A 24,795-nucleotide genomic window follows, 5' to 3' on the forward strand; every position below is an offset into this window, starting at 1 on the left:
ACTTTTTTAAAGGTTCAGGTTCAGTTTATCATCCTTTGTGTTTTGTTGTTGCTCTCCACAAGCGGGACTTCTCTGAGTCAGTAACTTCACTCACAGTGCAATAGTGTCTAATGCCCAAGAGCATTCTGGGAAAATGCTGCAGATGAATGAACAGTGTTTAATTAAAACTAAAAATGTGTCCCAATTTCTCAGAAAAATTGAGTTGAAATAGCTTGTATTGGACTTTTAGGTTAACAGAACTCCCTTTAACAACTTTTAACTGTTGTCGTTTGATAAATGCCAACATCACTGTTTTTCCAAGTCTTCATTTGTTTTGTTTTGTTTTTTTTGTTTTGCTTTATTTTATTTTTCTGATACCGCAATAAATACTGTACCATGGACCAGTGTACCGTGACATTTTGATACTATTGCGTCCCTACCTACATCAGTGCATATTTTCAATTTTTATGAAAATCATCAGCTCTCTTTAAAAAATAACACAGCTTTCCCCCAAACCTCTCCATTTATTAAACATGATAGCATATACCATTTCCATTTTGACGTGTTTTAGCTGCAGATAAATAAGCAGTAGCTCCTATTTTTTAACTGAGTAATGCTGTCTTCTAATAACCAGTTTTCAATAGGGAACAATGTCTGATTTGACAGATGTCCCCTGAGTGAAGCTGATTAAAATGCAGCATGTTTTCCATCTGTAGACTGTAACTCTGTGCATTTAAGAACTGAGGAGATGGATTTCTAGTATCTGAAGGCTGAAAGCTTCTAGATGTATGCTTTCAGCTGTTCAGCGGTGCAGGGTTTCCTTTGTTGTATTAAAGGTTCTGTACAGTGTGATATATTTTCAATGGATGATGAGTCAAGACAGTAAGACAGCCTGTTGAACAGCTGGACCCAGGTATAAATAAAACATGAAAAACTGTATCACAAAAACAAATTCCTGTCACTCATTTACTGTGCTTGTATCTGACTGTAATCATGTTATAATGAGGTATTTTCCCTAAATAAATGCTAAAAATGTTTCTTCAGCTGCTTATCTCTAATCCATTTCCTTGAAGAGAACAGTTTTAAACCTGACGGCTTGTCCACTTCCCAAAAAACCAACACCACCACCCTTTATAGCAGCATTCACACCCGTCTGTTTAAACAGCGGAGACAGTGTGAAGGCGAGGAGGTCACATGACGATGGCTACTTAATCTGAGACAGATTAAGTGGGCTGTAAATCTGACGCTGTGTCCATGAGGCAGGAAAGAGGTGTGTGTGTGTGTGTGTGTGTGTCCAGGTTGTGTCACACAGTGTGTCCATCTGTGCGTGATTAGTCCGTGCATGTTTGGTGGTGATGCTGCAGCAGATGAAGAGTAGAGGTCAGGAAGAACAGAGTGACAGTGAACGCAGCCTGGCTTCATTAGCACATGCATTCATTAGCTTAGAATATTCACCATCATATAAGTGGTGGGAAATAAATCGGTGTCAATATTGTCACCAATATTACTTCTGCCATGAGATGAATATTTGCAAAACCATCATTAGCAGTGTATTGTAAGTATATAGTTATATTATGTATTATAATTTACCACTTTTAATTTTAAGAAAAATGTCCAGTGTGAAGAACATTCATTTAAAAAATTTGACAAAAATGTTTTTCACCAATTTTTTGATTAATTAATTTTTAAAACTTCAGTCCTGAACAAAAGACCAAATATTTGGGGATTTTATCCCTTAAAACACCTGCAAGAAGTCACTGTTGTTTTCATGGAAAAAAAAAACACAAAAAAATGAATTATTTTTTGAATAAAAAAGTCAGGTGGCTTGAGGATTTTTTAAGCATAGTCTTTGGTATGTTAAATATTAGCAACAACATGTATTTTTAATCATCATTAGTTTTTGTGTGGTATCAAATTAAAAATCTTGCAGCGTGATAAGTGATTTCCATGTATTCAAACTGGCACTTAAAGGGTCACATCCTGAAAGTAATTGAATAATTGGTGGTTCTGATCAGAACTTGTTGATTGAAAGATTAAAGCAAAAAATATGCTGACGCCGTCTCTGTATTATTTTTTGCTTTGTTTTTAAGTGGACATTTTTGGCTTATATAGGTGCAAAAACTGGAAAATCAGACACAAAAACCAATATTGCATCAAAATCAGGCCTAAGCCTAACTCTCATGATATTGTGGCAATTCTCTGGTGATAAGGTTGTGTTTTACCAAGACATTTCTCAGAAATTAGAAGATATTTCTTTACAATTTTGATAATTCCCAGGTAATTTTTTTATTTTGGCTCACTAAATTAAAGTGAGTCCTTCTTGAAGGATTTTTAAGTAATTTTTAAGGTTAGGGGGTTAGTGTTCGGGTGAAATACCACCTAAATACCAAACAATTGCAACAATATTACAAGGGTTATGGTTAAGGTAAAATACCATGTAATTACCAGAGGATTGGCACAATATTACAAGAGTTATGGTTATGGTAAAAAACCATGTAATTACGTGAGGATTGCTACAATATTACAAGAGTTATGGTTATGGTAAAAAACCATGTAATTACCAGAGGATTGGCACAATATTACAAGAGTTATGGTTAAGGTTAAACACCATGTAATTACATGAGGATTGCCACAATATTATAAGAGTTATGGTTAAGGTTAGACACAATGTAATTACCAGAGGATGGCCACAATATTACAAGGGTTAAGAGTAAGGTAAAACACAATGTAATTACCAGAGGATTGCTACAATATTACAAGAGTTATGGTTATGGTAAAACACCATGTAAATACGTGAGGATTGTCACAATATTACAAGAGTTATGGTTATGGTAAAACACAATGTAAATACCAGAGGATTGTCACAATATTACAAGAGTTATGGTTATGGTAAAAAAAACCATGTAATTACGTGAGGATTGCCACAATATTACAAGAGTTATGGTTAAGGTTAAACACCATGTAATTACCAGAGGATGGCCACAATATTACAAGGGTTAAGAGTAAGGTAAAACACAATGTAATTACCAGAGGATTGCTACAATATTACAAGAGTTATGGTTATGGTAAAACACCATGTAAATACCAGAGGATTGCTACAATATTACAAGAGTTATGGTTATGGTAAAACACCATGTAAATACCAGAGGATTGTCACAATATTACAAGAGTTATGGTTTTGGTAAAAAAAACATGTAATTACCAGAGGATTGTCACAATATTACAAGAGTTATGGTTATGGTAAAAAAAACCATGTAATTACCAGAGGGTGGCCACAATATTACAAGAGTTATGGTTATGGTAAAACACCATGTAATTACCAGAGGATTGCCCCAATATTACAAGAGTTATGGTTAAGGTAAAACACCATGTAATTACGTGAGGATTGCTACAATATTACAAGAGTTATGGTTAAGGTAAAATACCATGTAATTACGTGAAGATTGCCACAGTATTACAAGGTTTGTGGTTAAGGTAAAACACCATGTAAATACCAGAGGACTGACACAATATTACAAGGAATTACTTGATAATAATACATTGGTACTTGGTAAATACGTCCTTAGTATTTGTGAGTAATTACTCTGTAAAATGCCCACCTGTTATGAGGTAATTACCTTATTCTTTAGAAACTAATTTATCTTAAAAGCCATTCAAAACTGCTAAAGGGGTTGAATAGGAAGTCTTTCATAAATAATAAATACAGTAGAATTATATGAAACAGTAGTATTTGCAAGTTAACAAAGTTTAGCTAGAAGCCACAAGAAAAGAAAACAAAAAACTATCATTGAGTCTTCCATATCCCAGTAAGGCTTTCACCATGAAATACCCTCTACTTTCTTCTCTAACTCCCATGATGCACCAAATAAACAACAGCCACAGACAACAAAACTGAACGAACAATGAAATCCACACTACTCTCCAGAGGTTCTCATTAGACCTCATTTTGAGTCCTAAGGTCTGAACTGGAGGGAATACAGGTAAGAAGAACACAACTGCAGCTTCCAGAAGAGAAGATATCTATAAAGATTTAGAAATGTCAATAAAAAGTACCGTAAAGAAAGAGACAAAGAGAAAACTGACACATAGGCCCTATAAACATGTGCATAAACATGGGCTACATTTCTGTAAAGAAGCTGCTTCAAACTGTTTTCTACTTCCCAGTCTGATCTTTACAGTCATTTGTTGACACATGTTCAGTTATACAAAGTAGAGACAGACCGTTGAAGCCGTGCATGAACATCAAGCCTTTTTTTTTTTTTTACTTTGCCTTTTTCAGCCAAGTGAGTCAGCACGTCAGCTGCAGCCTGCAGTCACTGAGAAACACAAAAACCAACTAAACACCATGACTACTTTAGAGGGATGACGTTATTAGAGTTCATTACTAGAAAGACATCACTAGAAACTTAGGACAGCTGGTTTGACCAGTACAACATCTGTATAAAAATCACCATCGGACTCATGAAAATTCACTTTGAATCAGATGAATCATCACTGACAAAAAAAGGCTAGTTTCAGCCCTTTTTACTGTTGTAGATATGAATGTTAGAGAAGCGGTGTGTCTGATTGTAACCCTTCAACTCGACTGTTTTGGTTTGCTCTGCTTTTATCAGACTGTCTACCTGGAAATAAGGCAATTTATCAAGTCAGTGCAAGCAGGCTATTTAACCAAGGACAAACTGAGATCATCTGTAAGGCTGAGAATTCTGATGGCAACTGAGGAGGCATACTAAATGCCTTCCTCAAACACGGTCTACTTTTTTGCCCATTTTCTAAGAGTTCCACTTTTCTCATCATGACTGCTAAACTGTAATGTTCATGAAAAAAAAAAAAAAACTCAAACATTCAGATTTACAGTTTTGGTTGCCAAGGCATTGCAACAACAAAAGGTGCTTTTCCACCAAAGGCAACATCCCCAGAGAGAGCGGGAACCTTTAAAGCAGGGGTCATCAAGTACAGTCATGGACAAAAATATTGGCACCCCTGGGATTTTTCCAGAAAATATATCATTTCTCCCAGAAATTGTTGCAATCAACAAATGTTTTTGGTATACATGTGTTTATTTCCTTTATATGCATTGGAACAACACAAAAAATCTGAAGAAAAAAGACAAAATTGACATAATTTTACACAAAACTCAAAAAATAGGCCGGACAAAATTATTGGCACCCTCAACTTAATATTTGGTTGCACACCCTCGTAAAAAAAATAACTGAAACTAATCACTTCCTATAACCATCAACAAGCTTCTTGCACCTCTCAACTGGAATTTTGGACCACTCTTCTTTTGCAAACTGCTCCAGATCTCTCAGATTTGAAGGGTGCTTCTTGCAACAGCAGTTTTGCGATTTCTTCATAGGTTTTCAATGGGATTTAGATCCGGACTCATTGCTGGCCACTTCAGAACTCTCCAGCGCTTTGTCTCCAACCATTTCTTGGTGCTTTTTGAGGTATGTTTCGGGTCATTGTCCTGCTGGAACATCCATGACCTCTGATGCAGACCCAGCTTTCTGACACTAGGCCCTACATTGCGGCCCAAAATTTTTTGATAGTCTCAGATTTCATGTTTCCTTGCATACAGTCAAGGCACCCAGTGCCAGAGGCAGCAAAATAACCCCAAAACATCCTTGAGCCTCCACCATGTTTGACTGTAGGTACTGTGTTCTTTTCTTTGTAGGCCTCATTCCATTTTCTGTAAATAGTAGAACGACCTGCTTTTCCAAAAAGGTCTACCTTAGTCTCATCTGTCCACAAAATGTTCTCCCAGAAGGATTGAGGCTTACTCAGGTACATTTTTGTAAACTCCAGTCTAGCTTTTTTATGTCTCTTTGTCAGCAGTGGGGTTCTCCTCAGTCTCCTGCCATAGCACTTCATCTCATTCAGATGACGACATATGGTCCGAGCTGACACTTTTGCACCCTGAGTCTGCAGGACAGCCTGAATTTGGGTGGAAGCTGACTGAGGATGTTTATCCACCATTCCAACTATCCTGCGTTGCATGCTTTGACAATTTTTCTCTTCCATCCACGTCCAGGGAGATTAGCCACAGTTCCATGGGTCATAAACTTCTCAATTATATTAAGCACAGTGGACATAGGAATTTCTAGATCTCTGGAGATGGTCTTGTAACCTTGAGATTGTTCATATTTTTCCACAATTTTGCTTCCTAAGTCCTCAGACAATTCTCGGCTCTTCTTTCTCTTCTCCATGCTTGGTGTGACACACACAGGCACACAACACAAAGGTTGAGTCAACTTTTAGACATTCTAACTGGCTTCAGGTGTGATTTTTATATCGTCAGCACCTGTTACTGCCACAGGTGAGTTTAAATGAGCATCACATGCTTGAACTAAAATGATTTACCCACAGTTTTAAAAGGGTGCCAATAATTTTGTCCGGCCCATTTTTTGAGTTTTGTGTAAAATTATGTCAATTTTGTCTTTTTTCTTCAGATTTTTTGTGTTGTTCCAATTCACATGAAGAAAATAAACACGTGTATACCAAAAACATTTGTAAATGCAACAATTTCTGGGAGAAATGGTGTATTTTCTGGAAAAATTCCAGGGGTGCCAATATTTTCGTCCATGACTGTACATTTGCACAAGGACCAGATTTAGTCTCGACAGAAACTCTGGGGGCCAAACTTTCACATAAACAAACATTAAATAAATATTTTGGTCTGATTGAAATATTATTATTATAGTATTTGCATTTTCTTTCAAAATGCAGGACATTTTTAGTCTTTACCAGTGAGATCTATTCCTATTATCTATAATGCAGCAGCCACAAGTAGACAGACCTGACAACAGAACTGGCTGGGCCCCTGAAAATCCCAGAGAATGGGCCCTCCGCTATTGTGATTTAGCACCAGTATGAACCCAATTTTGATACTTGTAAACACTTTTTGCCCCTTTAACCCAATTTTTTTGCAAAATTTCAACCCTTTTGAAACCACTTTTCCTGCACATTTCATACCCTTTGTGCCAGTCTTACCCATTTTGACACTTTTCTCCTATTTTTGCCATTTTTAACCACTTTTTAACAATTTTTGCAACTTTAAAACCAATTTTGCCATTTTTAACCCATTTTTGATTTTTGTTTACCTCTTTAACCAATTTAAACCTCTTTTCCTGCATGTTTTATCCCTGTTGTGCTACTCTTTTATCCATTTTTGCCACTTTTTAATACCTTCTCATTGTTTTTTCACACTATTTTTACTTGTAACCAATATTTGATACTTTTTGCCCCATTTTTTTCCTAGTTTACCTATTTTCACCACTTTTTCTGCCAATTTTTGTCCCTCCTTGCCACTCCACAACCCATTTTGCCACTTATCACCCATTTTTGCTACTCTAACCCTTTTTCACCACGTTATCTGGACATTTTTGCAGCACTTCTGCCAACCTTAACCCTTTTTTAAATTTCTACTAATTATGACAGTAAATGTCAGTAAAAACAGATCAAATGTTGTCATTCTAAAACAATTTTCAATATTGAGCAGGAGGGTCTGTCACATCAGTAGTGAAGGCTGGAGAATTGTTTGAGGAGTTTTTGGCTCAAACAAATCACAGACATACTCCACTGTTACATCTGCGATCCTCTTCAGCACCTCTGCCTCAAAGCTGTTGAGCTTCATCCTCAGAGTGTCAGCAGGGTACCTGTTCCTCATCTTCTCCTCAATGGAGCGGGCCATAGCGTCTCTGTTGGGCCAAGAGAAGGTGGTCTGATGTAGCATGGAGGACAATGACGAGGAGACTCCATCCAGGACCGCTTTGGTTATGCTCACAGCCATCAGGGAGAGCTTCTGAGAGGGCATGGCACTTGAGTTGGTCTTCTTTGGTACCCACGCGCTTGCACAACCAGTTTGGGCACCACACCAGGACAACCTCGCGTGGGCTCAGCACCTTTGCCTTTGGAGCCTCCTTTAGGTGCTTCGCCAGGACCCGGCATGTTCAAGGGCCTGCTTGGAAATCTTCCAACTCCTGGAGGTGGCGATGTACTCTGAATCGAGCCAGTTTGTTTGCTGCCAACTCCAGATCTGTTTCAGCAGGCTGTTGTTTACCTCCATCACTGTTACAAAATTGAGCAGGCTCTTTAACACATTCTCAGTCCTCTGTTGCCTTAAAATCCAGCAAGTTGCTCCCTCAGGGACTTCTGACTGTCCTCCACCAGCAGGTTGGTCCTCCTGCCTTGGAGCAGTGACCTCAGATGAGAGCTGCTCTACTGCTGAAGGTGTAGCAGCTTAGCCATGACAGCTGCCTGGACTTGGAAGGACTCGGGGTGCCAGCAGATCTGCATGGGCACGGTTGTAAATTGGTTTGTTGAAAAACACCCTGATTGGATCATCTGATGGTGATGGTGGGGATGGACCCATGTCTGGTTCCGGGTCGTTGGCTGGCTGCTCTTCCACAGCCTCACCCCCCAGGACTGAACCAAAAAGAAGAGGATCAGCTGGGAGGGGATCTTCAGGCTGTGGGGACGGCATCCATGCAGCGTTGTCTGTGCTGTGCCTGGATTGCTCCTCCACAACCCCACCCCCCAGGACTGAATCCATGGCTGAGAGTTCAGCTGGGGGGGAATGAGGAGGTTGTGGTGTCGGCGTCTGAGCAGGAGGGTCTGTCACATCAGTAGTGAAGGCTGGAGGGGGAGCAGTGGCTGAGTTTGAGGGAGTTTTTGGCTCAAACAAATCACAGACATACTCCACTGTTACATCTGCGATCCTCTTCAGCACCTCTGCCTCAAAGCTGTTGAGCTTCATCCTCAGAGTGTCAGCAGGGTACCTGTTCCTCATCTTCTCCTCAATGGAGCGGGCCATAGCGTCTCTGTTGGGCCAAGAGAAGGTGGTCTGATGTAGCATGGAGGACAATGACGAGGAGACTCCATCCAGGACCGCTTTGGTTATGCTCACAGCCATCAGGGAGAGCTTCTGAGAGGGCATGGCACTTGAGTTGGTCTTCTTTGGTACCCAACGCGCTTGCACAACTTTGGGCACCACACCCAGGACAACCTCGCGTGGGCTCAGCACCTTTGCCTTTGGAGCCTCCTTTAGGTGCTTCGCCAGGACCCCGGCATGTTCAAGGGCCTGCTTGGAAATCTTCCAACTCCTGGAGGTGGCGATGTACTCTGGGGAGTCGAGCAGTTTGTTTGCTGCCAACTCCAGATCTCGTTTCAGCAGGCTGTTGTTTACCTCCATCACTGTTTTGAGGAGAGGCTCTTTAACAAAGTCCTTTGCCTTAAAATCCCCAAGTTGCTCCCTCAGGGACTTCTGACTGTCCTCCACCAGCAGGTTGGTCATGTCTTCAGCAGTGACCTCAGATGAGAGCTGGTTTTTCTGCTGAAGGTGTAGCAGCTTAGCCATGACAGCTGCCTGGACTTGGAAGGACTCGGGGTGCCAGCAGATCTGCATGGCACGGTTGTAAATTGGTTTGTTGAAAAACACCCTGATTGGATCATCTGATGGTGATGTTAAAGATGGATCCATGCTTGATTCTTGGTCGTAGGCTGGCTGCTCTTCCACAGCCTCACCCCCCAGGACTGAACCAGAGAGAAGAGGTTCAGCTGGGAGGGGATCTTCAGGCTGTGGGGATGGCGTCCAAGCAGCGTTGTCGTTCAGTTGGCTGGATTGCTCTTCCACAACCCCACCCCCCAGGACTGAATCCATGGCTGAGAGTTCAGCTGGAGGGGTATGACGGGTTTTTGTTGACGGCGTCTGAACAGGAGGGTCTGCCATATCAGTAGTAAAGGCTGGAGGGTGGGCAGTGGCTGTGTTTGAGGGAGTTTTTGGCTCAAACAAATCACAGACATACTCCACTGTTACATCTGCGATCCTCTTCAGCACCTCTGCCTCAAAGCTGTTGAGCTTCATCCTCAGAGTGTCAGCAGGGTACATATTCCTCATCTTCTCCTCAATGGAGCGGGCCATGGCGTCTCTGGTGGGCCGAGAGAAGGTGGTCTGATAGAGCATGGAGTACAAAGACGAGGAGACTCCATCCAGGACGGCTTTGGTCATGCTCACAGCCATCAGGGAGAGCTTCTGAGAGGGCATGGCACTTGAGTTGGTCTTCTTTGGCACCCAAAGCGCTTGCACAACTTTGGGCACCACACCCAGGACAACCTCGCGTGGGCTCAGCACCTCTGTCTTTGAAGCCTCCTTTAGGTGCTTCGCCAGGACCCCGGCATGTTCAAGGGCCTGCTTGGAAATCTTCCAACTCCTGGAGGTAGCGATGTACTCTGGGGAGTCGAGCAGTTTGTTTGCTGCCAACTCCAGATCTCGTTTCAGCAGGCTGTTGTTTACCTCCATCACTGTTTTGAGGAGAGGCTCTTTAATAAAGTCTTTCACCTTAAAATCCATGAGCTGCTCCCTCAGGGACTTCTGACTTTCCTCCACCAGCAGGTCGGTCATGTCTTCAGCAGTGACCTCAGATGAGAGCTGGTTTTTCTGCTGAAGGTGTAGCAGCTTAGCCATGACAGCTGCCTGGACTTGGAAGGACTCAGGGTGCCAATATAGAACTCATGGTTCAGGACTCTTGTTGCCAGGGCAGCATAACATAGACCAGCGGTTCTCAACTGGTTGAGTCACGGGACCCACCATCATCTCCTCGAGGAGAATTGCCACCCAAATTTTGGAGATCTTTTGGTCAATCAGATGTATTTGATAAAAAATAAATAATAGAGCTTGGGCCTAAGACGGTGCAAAAGGTGTAACAAAACCATGAAACAGGACAAAACATGCATGTTTCATAGAGTCTCACAGACACTTTGGCATAATACTTTTCAATAACCTTTTCTTTGAGTTTCTTAGAGTGTTCTCTTGTCTCCATGGTGTAATGGTAGCCAGGAACACTGATTAACCAGTGACACAGGTGTCTTTATACTACAGTAGCTTGAGACACATTCACTGCACTCAGGTGATCCCCATTTCACTCATTGTCAGACTACGAGCACCAATTAGCTGGACCTCTGAATAAATTTATGCAATCACTAACTTTACCTGATATATTTGTCTTTAATTGACATTACTTTGTAGGAATCTGTTTTTACTTTGCCAATAAAGCCATATTATATTTTCTATGATAATCAGGCCTTCCTGCATCCAACCCCCATCCAGTTACACACTTGAAGAACCACTGAGTGACTTTCAATGCAAGATTTTAGCATTAAACATGTTTTATCTTGTGTTTGTCATGCAAAATTGCATGATGGGTTCACTTCTGTACTTACACAGAAAGAAACATCCTATTAGACCACAAGATCTCTTCTTTCAAACAACTAAACAAGTCATTAGATGGAAAAAATGCATTATGAGGACATTTGTGTGATCTAGCTTTAAATTAGACCCACATCCAAAGAATATTCTGACAGTCAGCGTTCATATTCAGAGCATGCATGCTCATTAACATCATCATCTCACTCAGCACCAGGTGTTTAGGACTCAAGTTTTTGCTGCCATGGTATCAAAGAAGGTGTCAATGTTGTGAGATTTTTACTAGATTTCTCTTTAAGGATTCAAGAAAGAATCTGGGCAGTATGTCTACCCTTTGTTTCGCTGTACAAAAGTGAAGCCAAAATACCCCATAACATGAACTGCAGTTGAATTTGTCTGAGAGGTGCTGTATCGATAAAGTTTGATTGACTGATTGATTGTTGGTTTGATGCAAAAACTGAAAAGTTCCACAACCTAATTATCATTTTTTCCATTTTTTCCATTTTTGTCTCTTTTTGCCACTCCACAACCCATTTTACCACTTGTCACCCATTTTTGCTACTCCAACCCCTTTTCACTGCTTTATCTGCACATTTTTGCAGCACTTCTGCCAACCTTAACCCTTTTTTAAATCTCTACTAATTATGACAGTAAATGTCAGTAAAAACAGATCAAATGTTGTCATTCTAAAACAGTTTTCAGTATTAATTGTTTGTGGGATGATTTAACAGCTGCAGACATTTAAAGCCAAAGGATACTCTTAAAACCACAGAATCTTCTTTTCCTCCTTTTCTGAATTCAATGATCTTTTAGGGGGCCGGACAGGAAGCTTTGGGGAGCCTGATATGGCCCCCGGGCTGTCAGTTGATAATCAGTGCTTTAAAGGAACTCTGTGGATTCTGATACAAGAACCAGCCCATCATGACGAGAAATCTGTCTCTTTTAAGAGATCCAGATCATTTGGCTCAGCTCAGTAGAGCTGGTTGTTTGGCTTCCCAACAGTTCTTTTTTTGGCACCACTTCGGCTTTTTAAAATAAGGTTAGATACAGAAAAGGATGGAGGAAAAGGTTGACACTCAAACAGGAGCTAGCTGCCGTGACTCAGATTAGAGAGCCGTTTTGTAGCTCAGGCTCGTTCTTGAACAGCACATCACTTGATTGCTTGCCCCACAAGGTTTATGTGTTTGATAGTTTATCCTTGCTTAAATTAAGGACATATTTGTGACAAAATGAGGATTTTTTTTCCATCTGTTAAAGGAGCTCAGCTAGCCTCTTAGCTCAGTACAAGATCCCTAGACTCTTGTCTCCCTTCAGATGATGCTAGATGTTCAAGTTCCTATAGCTGTCCCCCACTTCCTGACCCTGAACGGCATGTGATTGCAAACAACCAATGGATCCTGAGCCCAGCCTGCACCAATTATGTTTAATGGTATGTTTTAACTAGGGATGTTCCGTTTCCGATACCAGTATCAGAAATATGATACCGCTTAAAACGCAGGTATTGGTATCGGTATTGGTATTGGTATCGATAACATTTGGTTTAGCTTAATATTTTGCTTCGTTTAGCCATGCTAAATGTTAGCGCTATAAACCGGAAATCATTTCTTCTTTGCTGCTGGAAAGCACTGCATGCACGAGCTACCCTGTTTTAGAGCAGCATAGAAGAACTAAGGGACCCACTCAAACAGCAAAAAATGGTGGCTGTGTACTGTTTTTCTCTGAATGTGATCGTTAAAATGCCTTCCACACCAGCTCTGTCATACACGACAAGAAGTGACACAGTTTATCAAAAGTTAAATAACTTCTCAACCATAAATCGTTGCCTCTTACTTGTTTTTCCTCTTGAAGCTAGCCCTTGTGCTTTCCCATTGACTATTGATGCCTTTGAATCCCTTGCAGCAGAATTTTCAGTGAGCCTGGAACTCATGTGACTTTTGGAGAAATTAATGATTAAATCCACACCAGTAAACACGACACTGAACACCTTTTTATCCATTTTATTCTAATCAAGATCATTTCTTACCACTAGCTGGAATGCTAACCACCATATTGTTTACTTTTTGTGAGGGTCTGTCAGCCAGTAGCAGGCTGTTCTGTAAGCATGCCATGTTGCCCAAATAGAGCATAATGGAGAGAGAGATAGAGAGCTTGTGATGCAGCCCCCTGTATTGTTGTTATTTTAATATATAGGAGTAAAACTCAATAATCAGCAGGAAAATAAATTCACAGAGCAATCAAAGAGATGCTGTAGACTATGATTCTGTTTTTTGAGCCATGTTCTGAGTCACATATAGGTCCAAAATAATCTTGGACAGCACAGTCTGCACAGTCCAGAAAGTTCACACCAGTATCGGATCAGTACTCGGTATCGGTATCATAGCGGGATGGAAAAATGGTATTGGAACATCCCTATTTCTAACTCATGACTCACTTGTTTTAGGCCCACGATGATTCAAAGAAGTGAGCTGTGGCGTTCCACAAGGTTGGAAAAGTGGAAGTAGCTGTAAACACGGTAGCTCCGTACACTCACCAACGCCTCTGTTGAAGCCATGTTAAAGCAACAATAAAACATTATTTCTGACACGTTTTTCACAATAAAAGTCCATAGTTCTTGTTTTGGTTTGATTGTGAATTCCCACATCAGGAAATGTGGCGTTGTCAGTAGCAGCTTGGCACACCTCAGCAGGAGAAATCAAACTGTAAACTGTAGATGCAGTTACAAAGAAGTGAACACAGAGAGACTTACGAAATCATTTTTCTGTGATTGCATGCTCAAACATGACAGGCTTGACAGGCAGGGGAAGAAGTGGGTTTGTAGCATCTAAAAATGCATTTGGATGCGTAAGCTTTTCAACTGTGTCTTACTGCAGTTTGATGCTGGAAGAGCAAAAAAAAAAAAACAAAAAACCAAGAAACTAAGATATAAATTTTAGGACATATTGCCCATCCTTATTTCTAAGCCAATCAACAAACCAATCTACCTGACTGAGCATTAGAAACATTTAAATGAGTCACCAGAAGCTTTATATAGTCACTGCACAAGAATATCATATAATCCCATTGCAGCCACACATACCATGTTACAAAACTTCAATTAGACATAAAATAAAACTTAAACTACGTTCTGATATCTGTCAGGAAACATCAAATATAATGAAGTTTAGGTTACTCTAACTCATCTTTGTTTCACACTTTGTTTCTCATACAGAGCATCCTCTACATAAGCTTGTGTGTATTCTAGTGTAAATTGCCAAGTAGTGACATAAGCAGGGTTCACTTCAGTCCTTACTAATAACTGAGCACTTACACTGAGAAGAGTAATATTAAATTCTGGACCCAGAGTTGGCAGGCGACCACCAACTTCAATTACATTTTTTTCAGCATAGCAGAAAGTACTTTATCAATACGTGATGTAATGCGTTTCATCTCAACATCCTTCAGTTTCTCTTTCTCAATATGGCTCCATTCCCTCTCATTACTTTGGAAATGTCCAGTGAGTTCAAGCCTAAATAAAGTTGTCCCAGGATGGCGGCCAATTTCACAGAGAGAGAGAGAGAGAGGGAGAAAAGGAACAGAGAGGAAATCAGGTTTAACTGTTTACCTCTATTTAACTCTCTTCAATAGAGTTTGTTTAAATGAGGCCAAAGGGAGGCTGACTCCAGCAGCTGTGAAACTGTGCTGTGCTAACTAGGAAGACTTTTAAGTCAAGTTAGAGTAACTGCCACAATCATATGAGTTAGTTTCACTATAAAAAATTTCTCTTAGTCCAAGGCATACGTTTGCTGCCATGTTTGTGATCTATAAATGTGCACAGCAAAAACTGGAGTGTTGAAGTCTCAGTGTTTAACATTTCAGAGTTGATTTTGACTCCCAAATTTTAATTTTAGTTAAAAGGCTTTCAGTGTTTGAGTTATTTGACAGTATTGATCAGTGTTGGTCCAACTTGTTAAAGAGTCAACTGATCTAAACTCCGCCAACTGCCATTGCAGATTGGAGCAGAGTTTTCCCATCATGCCTTGGGTAGAGTGTTTTGGATATTTTCTACATGTATTTATTTGTGTTTAGATGTTACCTGCTACACAGGGATCACTGTCTTATTGTTGTTTTGAATGTTGGACACTTCTGCACTATGAGTGAAGTTATCCACTGAGTTAGTCACTTCCTACCTTTATTATGCAGTAAAGTCTAGTGTACTAATTTTTAGACATGTGACTTTGCCATGGGTGTTCAAAAAAGGTGGAATTTTCAAGTATGAAACGTGCACTGCAATGTGTCAAAACGAAAATTGCAACCCTGTGAGTGTTAAAGAGGACATATTATGCAACAATCACTTTTTCAGGCTTTTTTTTATAGCAAAAATATGTGCCCCTGTCCACAATCCCCTCAAAGTGCCAGAAAAAAACATTCTCTCTGTTTCCACCTTTCAGAAAATGTGTGCTGAAACAAGCTTTTCTCAGAATTTCCCCTCATGATGTCATGTGGGGAGTTAGCACCGCCCCCAGGTTAGGCTGGCCCTCCCCGCTTGGAAGAAAGTTCCACCCTCCACTCCTGATCTTCCTCTCAACTGGCAGATCAGGAGAGCTGCATCCATTTCCTGAGAGGGGCGGAGTCAGACAACTCAGTAACATTTGAAGCCACAGAAAGAGCTCTTTCTGAGCAGGGCTGAAACAGAGGGATTTTTAGACATGCAAAAATACAATACTGGAGTGGTTTTTCAGCAACAGACTTCACAGGCATGTTGTGGGGACTTCTGAGACCAATATAAACTTGTCTTAAAAGGGTAAAATATGTCCCCTTTAAAAATTAACACTGCAAAAGAGTTAAAATAGCAACACTATACAAAGTGTAAATTAACTCAGAAAACATATTTTTGCATATATATATATATATATACACAGTGCTTAACAAATGTATTAGACCACCTGTCATATTTGTCTCAGAGACCATCCAGCATCATGAAGTGCTTTAATGCGGACTCTTTCATTTTCAGTGAGCTCTCCACGTTTTACCATTTTGAACAGGAATGAGGAATTTCAAACTGAATTCACCCAAATTTAAGTCGGCTCACTGGGCTTCTCTGAGAAGTCAGAAAATAATTAAGCATAACATTCAACCACTAAAACTAATTTTTCTGTTCAGGAATGCAAGTAAATAACTATAATTTGACATATTAATCAAGAAATATTAATGTGCTTTACTATTTTTTCAGTTTTTTTTTTTATAAATCAGTAAATTTGAAAATTCATGGAAAACAATGATAATTATATTTTAGCATTAAAAATATCACTTCGGTTAAAGAGCTTCTACATATTGGTGTATTAACCATTGCAGAAACATAAAAAATGATTTTGGTAATTACCAATGCTGTTAATTTAGGGCAGCTGTGGCATAAACCTTACTTTGGTTAGGGTTAGGGTGGTCTAATAAATTTGTTAAGCACTGCATATAAACTCGGAATAAGTGTTTTTGTTATTGCAGGTATTCCCACTCTTGAATTGTAAATATCAAACGTAGCAGTTTGACATAAAGATCTTGAGTTTCCATCCTGATCATGACACCATGTGATCACGCTGATTTAAGCTCACAGTTCAAAATCACATCCACTGCATGCTCACAAAGGAAGCAAACGTCTCATCTGCTGCTCTAAAAGTCTGACCGGCTGCCAGCTGCCCTCCATCACAGTCCTGTGTGATGCAGACAGAGAGGCCTACAGGATAAATCTCACAAAATTTTCCACCGAGGCTACGGACTTAGAGAAAGACAGCTCTGCTTCATTAAACACAGCACGGCCTGCCGGCAGCTTGTTCCCACAGGCTGACTGCTCAGCCGACCCCCTGAAAAACGAACAGCAGCCTACGATCCACCCATTCACATTAAGCTCAAGCCCTGTGTGCAGTGAAGAGACAGACTGTGAGTGTCTCAGCCTGAATGTCAAGAGCTGAAAGCACTTATCTCCGGAGCCAGCCATTCACACTCCTCTCTGCCGTTTGAAAGCTTTTCTGCAGCTACCACTGCTTTGAATCCACATTCTGCAGAGATTCAATTTATTATTCCTTATTTAATTAAAACCAGAATGATGTTCAGGACTATGACAGCTTCAAATCACGAGACTGCAATAACTGCAAAAAGAGAGGCATCAAGTCTAATATTAAACTTTCCTTTAGCTCAGTTTTAGGTCACAACCAGCATTTTTTTCAGCATGAGTTTTATCCACCAACAAGCTCTATTAATAATAAACTACGACTGCCTGTCATCTGATCTCAGGCTTCTCCTGGAGCTATGCATGTCCACCTCCTCATTTGTCACTCTGATTGGTCCGTGATGAATGTGACTGAGAGAATGTTTGTCCAATCATCTTTGGAGAATTTTGTAAAAAGTCCTCTCCTGCCTAACATTTAGTATGGGAGGTTTCCCAGATAAAAGTGAGGTATAAATGCAATGGTTATATGAAACAGTGGTGTGTCAGGTTACAGCATTGTTACAACACAAATCTAACCTACGGCATAAAAAGTTCATGAATAAAGAGAAGCTTTAACATGAAATTAATGTCAAATCAACCATTATCAATTGTATTTCCTGCCTTAAAAAGCTCACAGGATGAAGAGAAAACATTCTGTCCTTGCTTGTTTCTATTTTAGAAGGGGCTTTAACATTTTTCAGCCATTTACTTTGGCAGCTTTACTCATTTTGTGGAGCTCTCACTGACTCTAGTTTCCCTTCCCATCCCTGCACACAGGCATTCACAACCTTACATTAAACCTGTTTATATGTGAGGTTTTATAAGCCCCTGTTCGATGTGCCTCATGTTTAATTCATGAACAGCAAAGCTATTTTAAATTCTCCAGAACTGACATTGTACACACAATACAGGACTGAGTATACAATGTAAATCATAAACCACATACTGTACAGCACATCTCTCAGCATGTGTTGTGTCACACGCTGGAAAAATTCAAGCATGAGAAGCCGATGCATCACGTCTGCGTTTCACATCACAGAGGGATGCACCAGGATGCAACTGATTCAGTGGTTAGAGGAGCTAGATGAGTCGTGCTGCGCCAACAAGATCCCCTGACGGGATTAGTCTTTTAATAATAATGACAGAAACAAAGGGATTAAAACAAAAACACATCTCTGCATCTGGAGGAACATGCTTGTGAATGAGCTTATGTCTGCCACACCAACAAGCAAGCCTGAGGATCAGGAATTCACGGTAGAGTCGATGTTTAATCACAGATGGAAAAGTACCAAACAGCACCTGGATTGATCACCATCAGCTGGAGCCACAAACCTCCAGAGATATGGGTGGAAAGGTAAAAATGTATATTTGATTTTAGTCTCATAAAACCTTAAATAATGAAAATCCACACCGGACAAGTGTCAGGAAAACTACTGAGCAGCATTGAAAAGAAGCAACAGAGTCCCGCAGGATAATACGGCATCCCAGGGTATCAAAAATAGCGATGAGATTGCTTCAATTACCATCAAGAAAACAACGCTGTGTAATGAGCAAACATGTATGATAAACTTCAAGAATGTGTGCACATTTCCACCAAACAAGCATATATATACTGCCACATATATACATGCACTCCATGGCATGGCACGACGCTGGCACAGTGCTCTGCTCCCCTTTAAAGTCGAGCATGCAAAATGGCCGTAATGTGATGCACAGCAACATGAGTTTAAAAACACTTAAATTCTTTCTGGGTGTAGATCAGTGATGGGAAACTACAAAGTCATGACAACAATAAGTGCTGCATGCTGCAGCAAAAGAATCAGGCAAAATGAAAACCATTAAAAGTTTATTAAAACCTTAAACTTATCTTTATCTTTAGATTGTTAATCTGTGCTTTTTTTTGCTTATTCAGGCAATAAAATAGTCTAATTTTCTAAAAGCTTTCTGTAAAGTGAGCTCACAGCTGGATGGAGCTCACCATTGTTTTAAAACGCTAAAATGAGAAATATATATATTTCATTAAAGGTTTATTTGGGCCTTTATTAGACAGAGAAGGGCAGTGGATAGAACCAGAAACAGGGATGAGAGAGTTGGGAGCAGTGTTAATTTTGGCAGCTATTTTTAATTTTAGTCTTAGTTTTAGTCTTTAAAGGAAATGCATTTTAGGTTTAGTCCCGTTTTAGTTATTTCTAACCTTTTTTGTTTTAGTCGACGAAAACTCAAGACCTTTTAGTCTAGTTTTAGTCCAAAAGTCCTCACATTTTAGTCTTTACTTTTAATCCAAACATTTATTTTCTTGCCTAAATCTGGTACCAAATCACAGTAGTGTGCTAGAGATGCATTGCATTTTGACAGATTTACCCAATTTCACAGATTTTGAATGTCTGACAGAAACTACATTACATCTTAGACTAGTTTTAGTCATTTTGACAAAAACTGAGTTTTTTCAGTTTTAGTCATCACAGATCTATTTTTGTTAGTTTTAGTCTAGTTTTTGTCATGGAAAAAAGGCTGTCGACGAATACTTTAGTCATAGTTTTAGTCAACGAAATTAACACTGGTGGGAAGAGACATGTGGCGGAGGGCCGCAGGCCGGATTCAAGCCCTGGCCGCCCGCATACATGGGGCGCACCTTAAACCACTAGGCCACCTGCGCCCCAAAAAATGAATAATATTTAAGACCAATATTTATTTGTTTGAAAGCAAACATTACTTCACATTCCCAGGTCCTATATGATGATTTTGGATTATGGCTGTAAAAAGTCAATTGCAATTAATCACACCCTAGTTCTAGCATTTTTCCACTATATTGCAATCAAAACTGGTTTGTGTAATTTTTTATTTTTCTACTGCCTTAAACCGAGTGTAAGAAACTTCCAGTAAGGATACAGGCCTGCTTTTATAAAGTGATTTAGGATTCTATAATGAGCTTGAAAAAGGAACTTGTTATGGACTGAAAAGGAAATAAGTGAACAGTAAAAAGGTAAATGCTTGATCACAAATGGTTTAGATGACTTGGGTTGTCTGCTGAGCCATTTATGAGGATTTAAAATAAAATGAGAATTAAGGAGCAGTGGTGGACTAAGTTTACATCATTGTGGCTGCAGGGAGACGCTGACCTGGCTCAACTCTAGTTTTTAGAAAGCGACAATAAATCTTTGACTAATTGCAATTTTAAAAAAATGAGTGCACTAATTGTGGATTGTAGTTAATGGCAATTAATGCAATTAATCTTGACAGCCATATTAATCATTCCTAATTTTTACTGCTGAGAGGAAGGGAGGAAACCAATGAAGTGTGAAACCAATGCTGCGACTGTAAGTCACTCCAGCGCCCCTGTAAATGTTGCCTTATGAGCGTTTCAGTCAGGATCAGCTATAAATATGTCTTTACTAGCAGTTATTGCTGTTATTTATATTTGGCGGTGTGGCTGTTTTAGGATCCCCCTGCCCTTCCATACGTAGAAAGCATTAAGCAGGAACAGCACACGTTCCTGCTCTTCCTGTGGGCAGGGAGAGAAGCAGCAAAAAAATCCAGAGCAGAGCAACAGAATGACACTGATTAAGTCAGAAGCAGTAGAAAGTAGGAGCTGGGGTGGAGGAGGGTTGCAAGAGCAGCTTGCAGAGAGAGCGGCAGAGAGTAGTCTAACAACTGGCCAAATAACGTGCTTAGAGCAAATCAGCTGGTTGTCTGCTGATGAGGGCTTGCATGTGATCAGCTGATCTCTATTACAGTTGATTAAAGGTATGAATGCCGACAGGGACACTGGCAAGTGCTCGTATAATGTGGTTTTTCTTAAACATCTGGAAGTAATACCGTATACACCGGTAAAATTTTGGGAGGGTTTAACGGTATTAAAAATTAATACAGTCCAATCCTAGCGTGCTGCTTGCAGGGCGTTGTGACATGGATGCTGTCTCTTGTAAAAGGCCAGCAACCTGCAATAAAAAAGTTCCTAAGGATATAACCACACCACACAATGATACTAAAACAAATAAAAAATCAGCAAAAATTACATTGATTGGAACAGTTAATGCAGTTAATGTTCTGCAATTCTTCTTTTTTTGAACTGCAGCTGGTGTAATCTGCTATTAACTTCTCTCAGATGTTATTAGCTGAATACAAGACTTAAATATGATGATAAAAAAAAGGTGAGAACAAGTCAAGATTTTGAGGTGAGAAATGTCTTATTATAAAGTAGGGATTATTATTGTCTATTATTATTTAGGCTAAAAAATAATTATATAACTATACAACCTTACATATTCTGCATTTTCACTGTCAGAGAATTGATACATAAATTTATTACAAATGTAAAGGCTAGATAAAAATGAGAAAATCATCAAAAATACACACGTCTTTTACATGTCATGAGCTGAGTTTGTTGCTACATCTCTAGCAGACTATCTAAATATATCTATCTTGGATTACCATTTGCGGTGCTATTTTTACAGTGGCTAACTATGAAGAGAGGCTCTGATTCAAATGTTATTTAAGCTCATTCTGTGCAGAAATACCCCCTCCTTCACTGATTGATTTCCACTACTTCCTCCTAGCAGCACGCACCACTCTGAGATGAAAAACTCCTTGAACGTGCCGCACATCCAAACCATCAAACCTGCTTTATAAACATGTCTCACATAACTCACACATAAACTCAGAGAAAAGGCCGACATAATCTTCAGCATATTTCTGTGTTCATTACAGGGGAAATTACCAAAGTCCCCGCCTTAAACAGCAGCCACCTGCAGAGCCTCAGACCCACCGTGGCTTTGCATCTATCAGTCTGGACGAGCCAAACGGGCAGACGTCCATGTTTGCTGAGAGGAAACTGCTCTTTGCATTCTTTTAAATAGAAAACAAGAAAACACACCTCACCACAGCCAAGAAACAGAGTGAAAGCTGAGGGACTGTTGCGGATAGAAGTCCCACAGAGACCAGCAGCCCAGACATCCTTCCTCCCCATCCCTGCACCTGCTGCCGCCGTCTCCCGTCACCCAGTCCTCCCCCCTTCATCGGGGGAAGGAGCTCCGTGTTTATATCCTCGCTGTGGGCTCAGAGAAGTAGCAATCCTCCCTTTTTCTCCTCTTCCTCCCCTCGTCCACCTCTTCTGTCCCCCCCCTTCCGTTTTTTTCTACCCCCCCTCCTCTGTCTCCACCTCCTCCAGAGTGAGGCAGCTCTGTTACCATGGAGACGCATGAGGCTGAGCCCTGATTGGCTGGTTTTGTTGTGATGCAGGGAGACGCTGGTGCAGCCCAACAGATTGATTTCTTTTTTCAGCGCTGATCCCGAGTCAGCTCTGAGCACGGACAGTCAGCTGTTGGTTTAATGATCGTCATGCTGGCAGCAAGTTTCACACAGATGTGCAGGAATTTTTCTGCTAAATTAAAAAAAAAAAAAAAAAAAAAAAAAAAAAAGGAAGCAACAAAAAGGCCTGCTTTTAATTTCACTATAAATGTCATACTCCTCTTTATTTATACAAACACTTGAGTAAAATATTCCTAGGCTCCCTCCTTTTACATAAATCCCTTAGTAACAGGATTCATATTCAAATTTAGATCCTCTAAAAAATAAAAACCTGAAGTAATTTCCTTTCTATGAAGGCTTGTTAAACAACTTCTTGTGTGTATCTGCTATTATTTGATTTATATTTTTAAAAAAATTGTTCTTTTCTATGCGTTTATTGTAGAAAACATTTTAATTTCAATTACCCTAATTACCTACCATGACAAAGGAATGATAAGAGAAACTGACTTATTAAGTGTTAAAGAGTAATAAGACCACCTTCACTTTTTTAGAACAGCCACACCGCCAAATATAGCCAGATGCTACAATCGAAAAAATCAATTTTTATTCTCATTAATCTACACTCAGTGCCCTATCATGACAAAGTGAAAACAGAATTTTAGAATTTTTTGCAAATAAATTAAAAATAAAAAACTGAAATAACATATTGGCATAAGTCTTTAGACTTTAAATTTAGCTCAGGTTCCTCCAGTTTCTCTTGATTGTTACTGAGATGTTTCTACACCTTGACTGGAGTCCACCTGTGGTAAATTAAACTCAGCGGACATGATTTGGAAAAGTGCACACCTCTCTATAGAAGGCCTCATAGCTGACAATGCATATTAGAGCAAAAAAAAAAAAAACAAGTTTTGAGGTCAAAGGAACTGCCTGCAGCGCTCAGAAAGAGGATTGTTGGAAGGCACAGACTCTTTCAAGAGCTGGTCGCCTGGCCAAACTGAGCAATCAGGAAGAAAGGCCATCAAAAGAGGTGATCAGGAACTCGATGGTCACTCTGACTGAGCTCCAGAGATCTAGTGTGGAGATGGGACACAGTTCCAGGAGGACAACCTTCACTGCAGCCTTCCACCAATGTGGACTGCAGACTGAAGGCCGCTCCTCCCTGCAAAAAAATGTGAAAACCCCCTTGGAGTTTGCACACTACTCCATATGAGCAACCAGGCTTTCCCAAATAATGTCCAATCAATCAACTCCAATCAAGGTGTAGAAACATCCCAGCAAAGAATCAAAGAAGTGGGAGGAACCTGAGCTAAATTTCCAGAGTTTTTGCAAAGTGTCTGAATACTTACACTATGTCAATGTGGCATTTCAGTTTTTATTTTTAATCAATTTGCAAAAATTTATAAAATTCTGATTTCACTTTGTCATGATGGGGTACTAAGTGTAGATTAATGAGAATAAAAAGGAACTTTTTCAACTGCAACATCACAAAATTGAACAAAATGAAGGAGGCCTGAATACTTTATGAATGATCTGTATGTAGAGTGGCTCTAAAAAGTCCACACATCCCTGATGGAATGCCCTGTTTTTCCACCTTTACTGGAACTTATTACAAATAGAGTTCAACTGAGAACAAGGAGGAATAAATAAAAAACAAAGAATAAGAAAAAGTTGGCTGTATAAGTATGCACACCCCTAGACCAATCCTCCATTAAAGCACCTTTTATTCGTATTACACCATACATAATTTTGGTCACCCACAGTGAAGCATGGTGGGGGCAGCATCATGCTTTGGGGCTTTAGTACTAGCTAATGTGGACTGAATTATAAAAAAGTTCCAAAGCGTCAGTTGTCTGCTAGAAAGCTGAAGCTGAAGGGCCCATTTCCACCTTACAGCGTGAGAAAAACCCAAAGCACAAACCCAAACCTACTAAATACTGGCTTCACCAGAAGAATACTGAAGTGTTGGGCTCTCCCAGTCAGAGCCCACACCTGAATCCTCCTGAGAATCTGTGGGGTGCCCTGAAGAGGGCTGTGCACTGGAAATGCCCTCACAGTCTGACAGATTCTGAGAACTTTTAATTGAAATGTGATTTTCTAAGAAAATAAATCTGTTGCTGTGAAGCCATGCAGAAAATGTGCATGAATCACTCTAATCTGCGTGCCGGCGGGGTTCACCTGCTCTGGTGATTGTGAGTCTGCTCTGGGAGCCGTCGTGACCATCTTGCTGTTTGTCTTTGTCACATAAACCTGAACGAGCCAGCTGAGAGGACTCAAGTCACACCTAAACTTTTCACCCATGAATCAAGTTCTAAGAAATCCTACATTACTGTCTGGAACTGTGATTGACTCCAGAAAGCACAGAAAAACGGCTAAAGTCTTTTACAAATGGGGAGCGGTGAGGAAGGGA

At 40.1% G+C, this 24,795-nt stretch overlaps 1 protein-coding gene across 2 annotated transcripts in view; it reads right to left on the reverse strand.

Moving 5' to 3' along the window:
- Window positions 1-24,795, reverse strand: part of LOC121524995 (membrane-associated phosphatidylinositol transfer protein 2-like) — an 89,623-nt gene that overhangs the window by 42,988 nt on the left and 21,840 nt on the right. The window contains exon 1 of one of the 2 annotated variants that reach the window (XM_041810665.1): window positions 22,015-22,182. The exons of the other annotated variant lie outside the window; for it this stretch is intronic. The gene's annotated coding sequence lies outside the window, so the exon portion shown is untranslated. Of the gene's footprint in view, window positions 1-22,014; window positions 22,183-24,795 lie in introns of those variants that run through there. 2 annotated transcript variants of the gene reach the window in all.

This window comes from Cheilinus undulatus, linkage group 17 (genome assembly GCF_018320785.1).
Source record: "Cheilinus undulatus linkage group 17, ASM1832078v1, whole genome shotgun sequence".
Classification (NCBI taxonomy): Eukaryota; Metazoa; Chordata; class Actinopteri; order Labriformes; family Labridae; genus Cheilinus; species Cheilinus undulatus.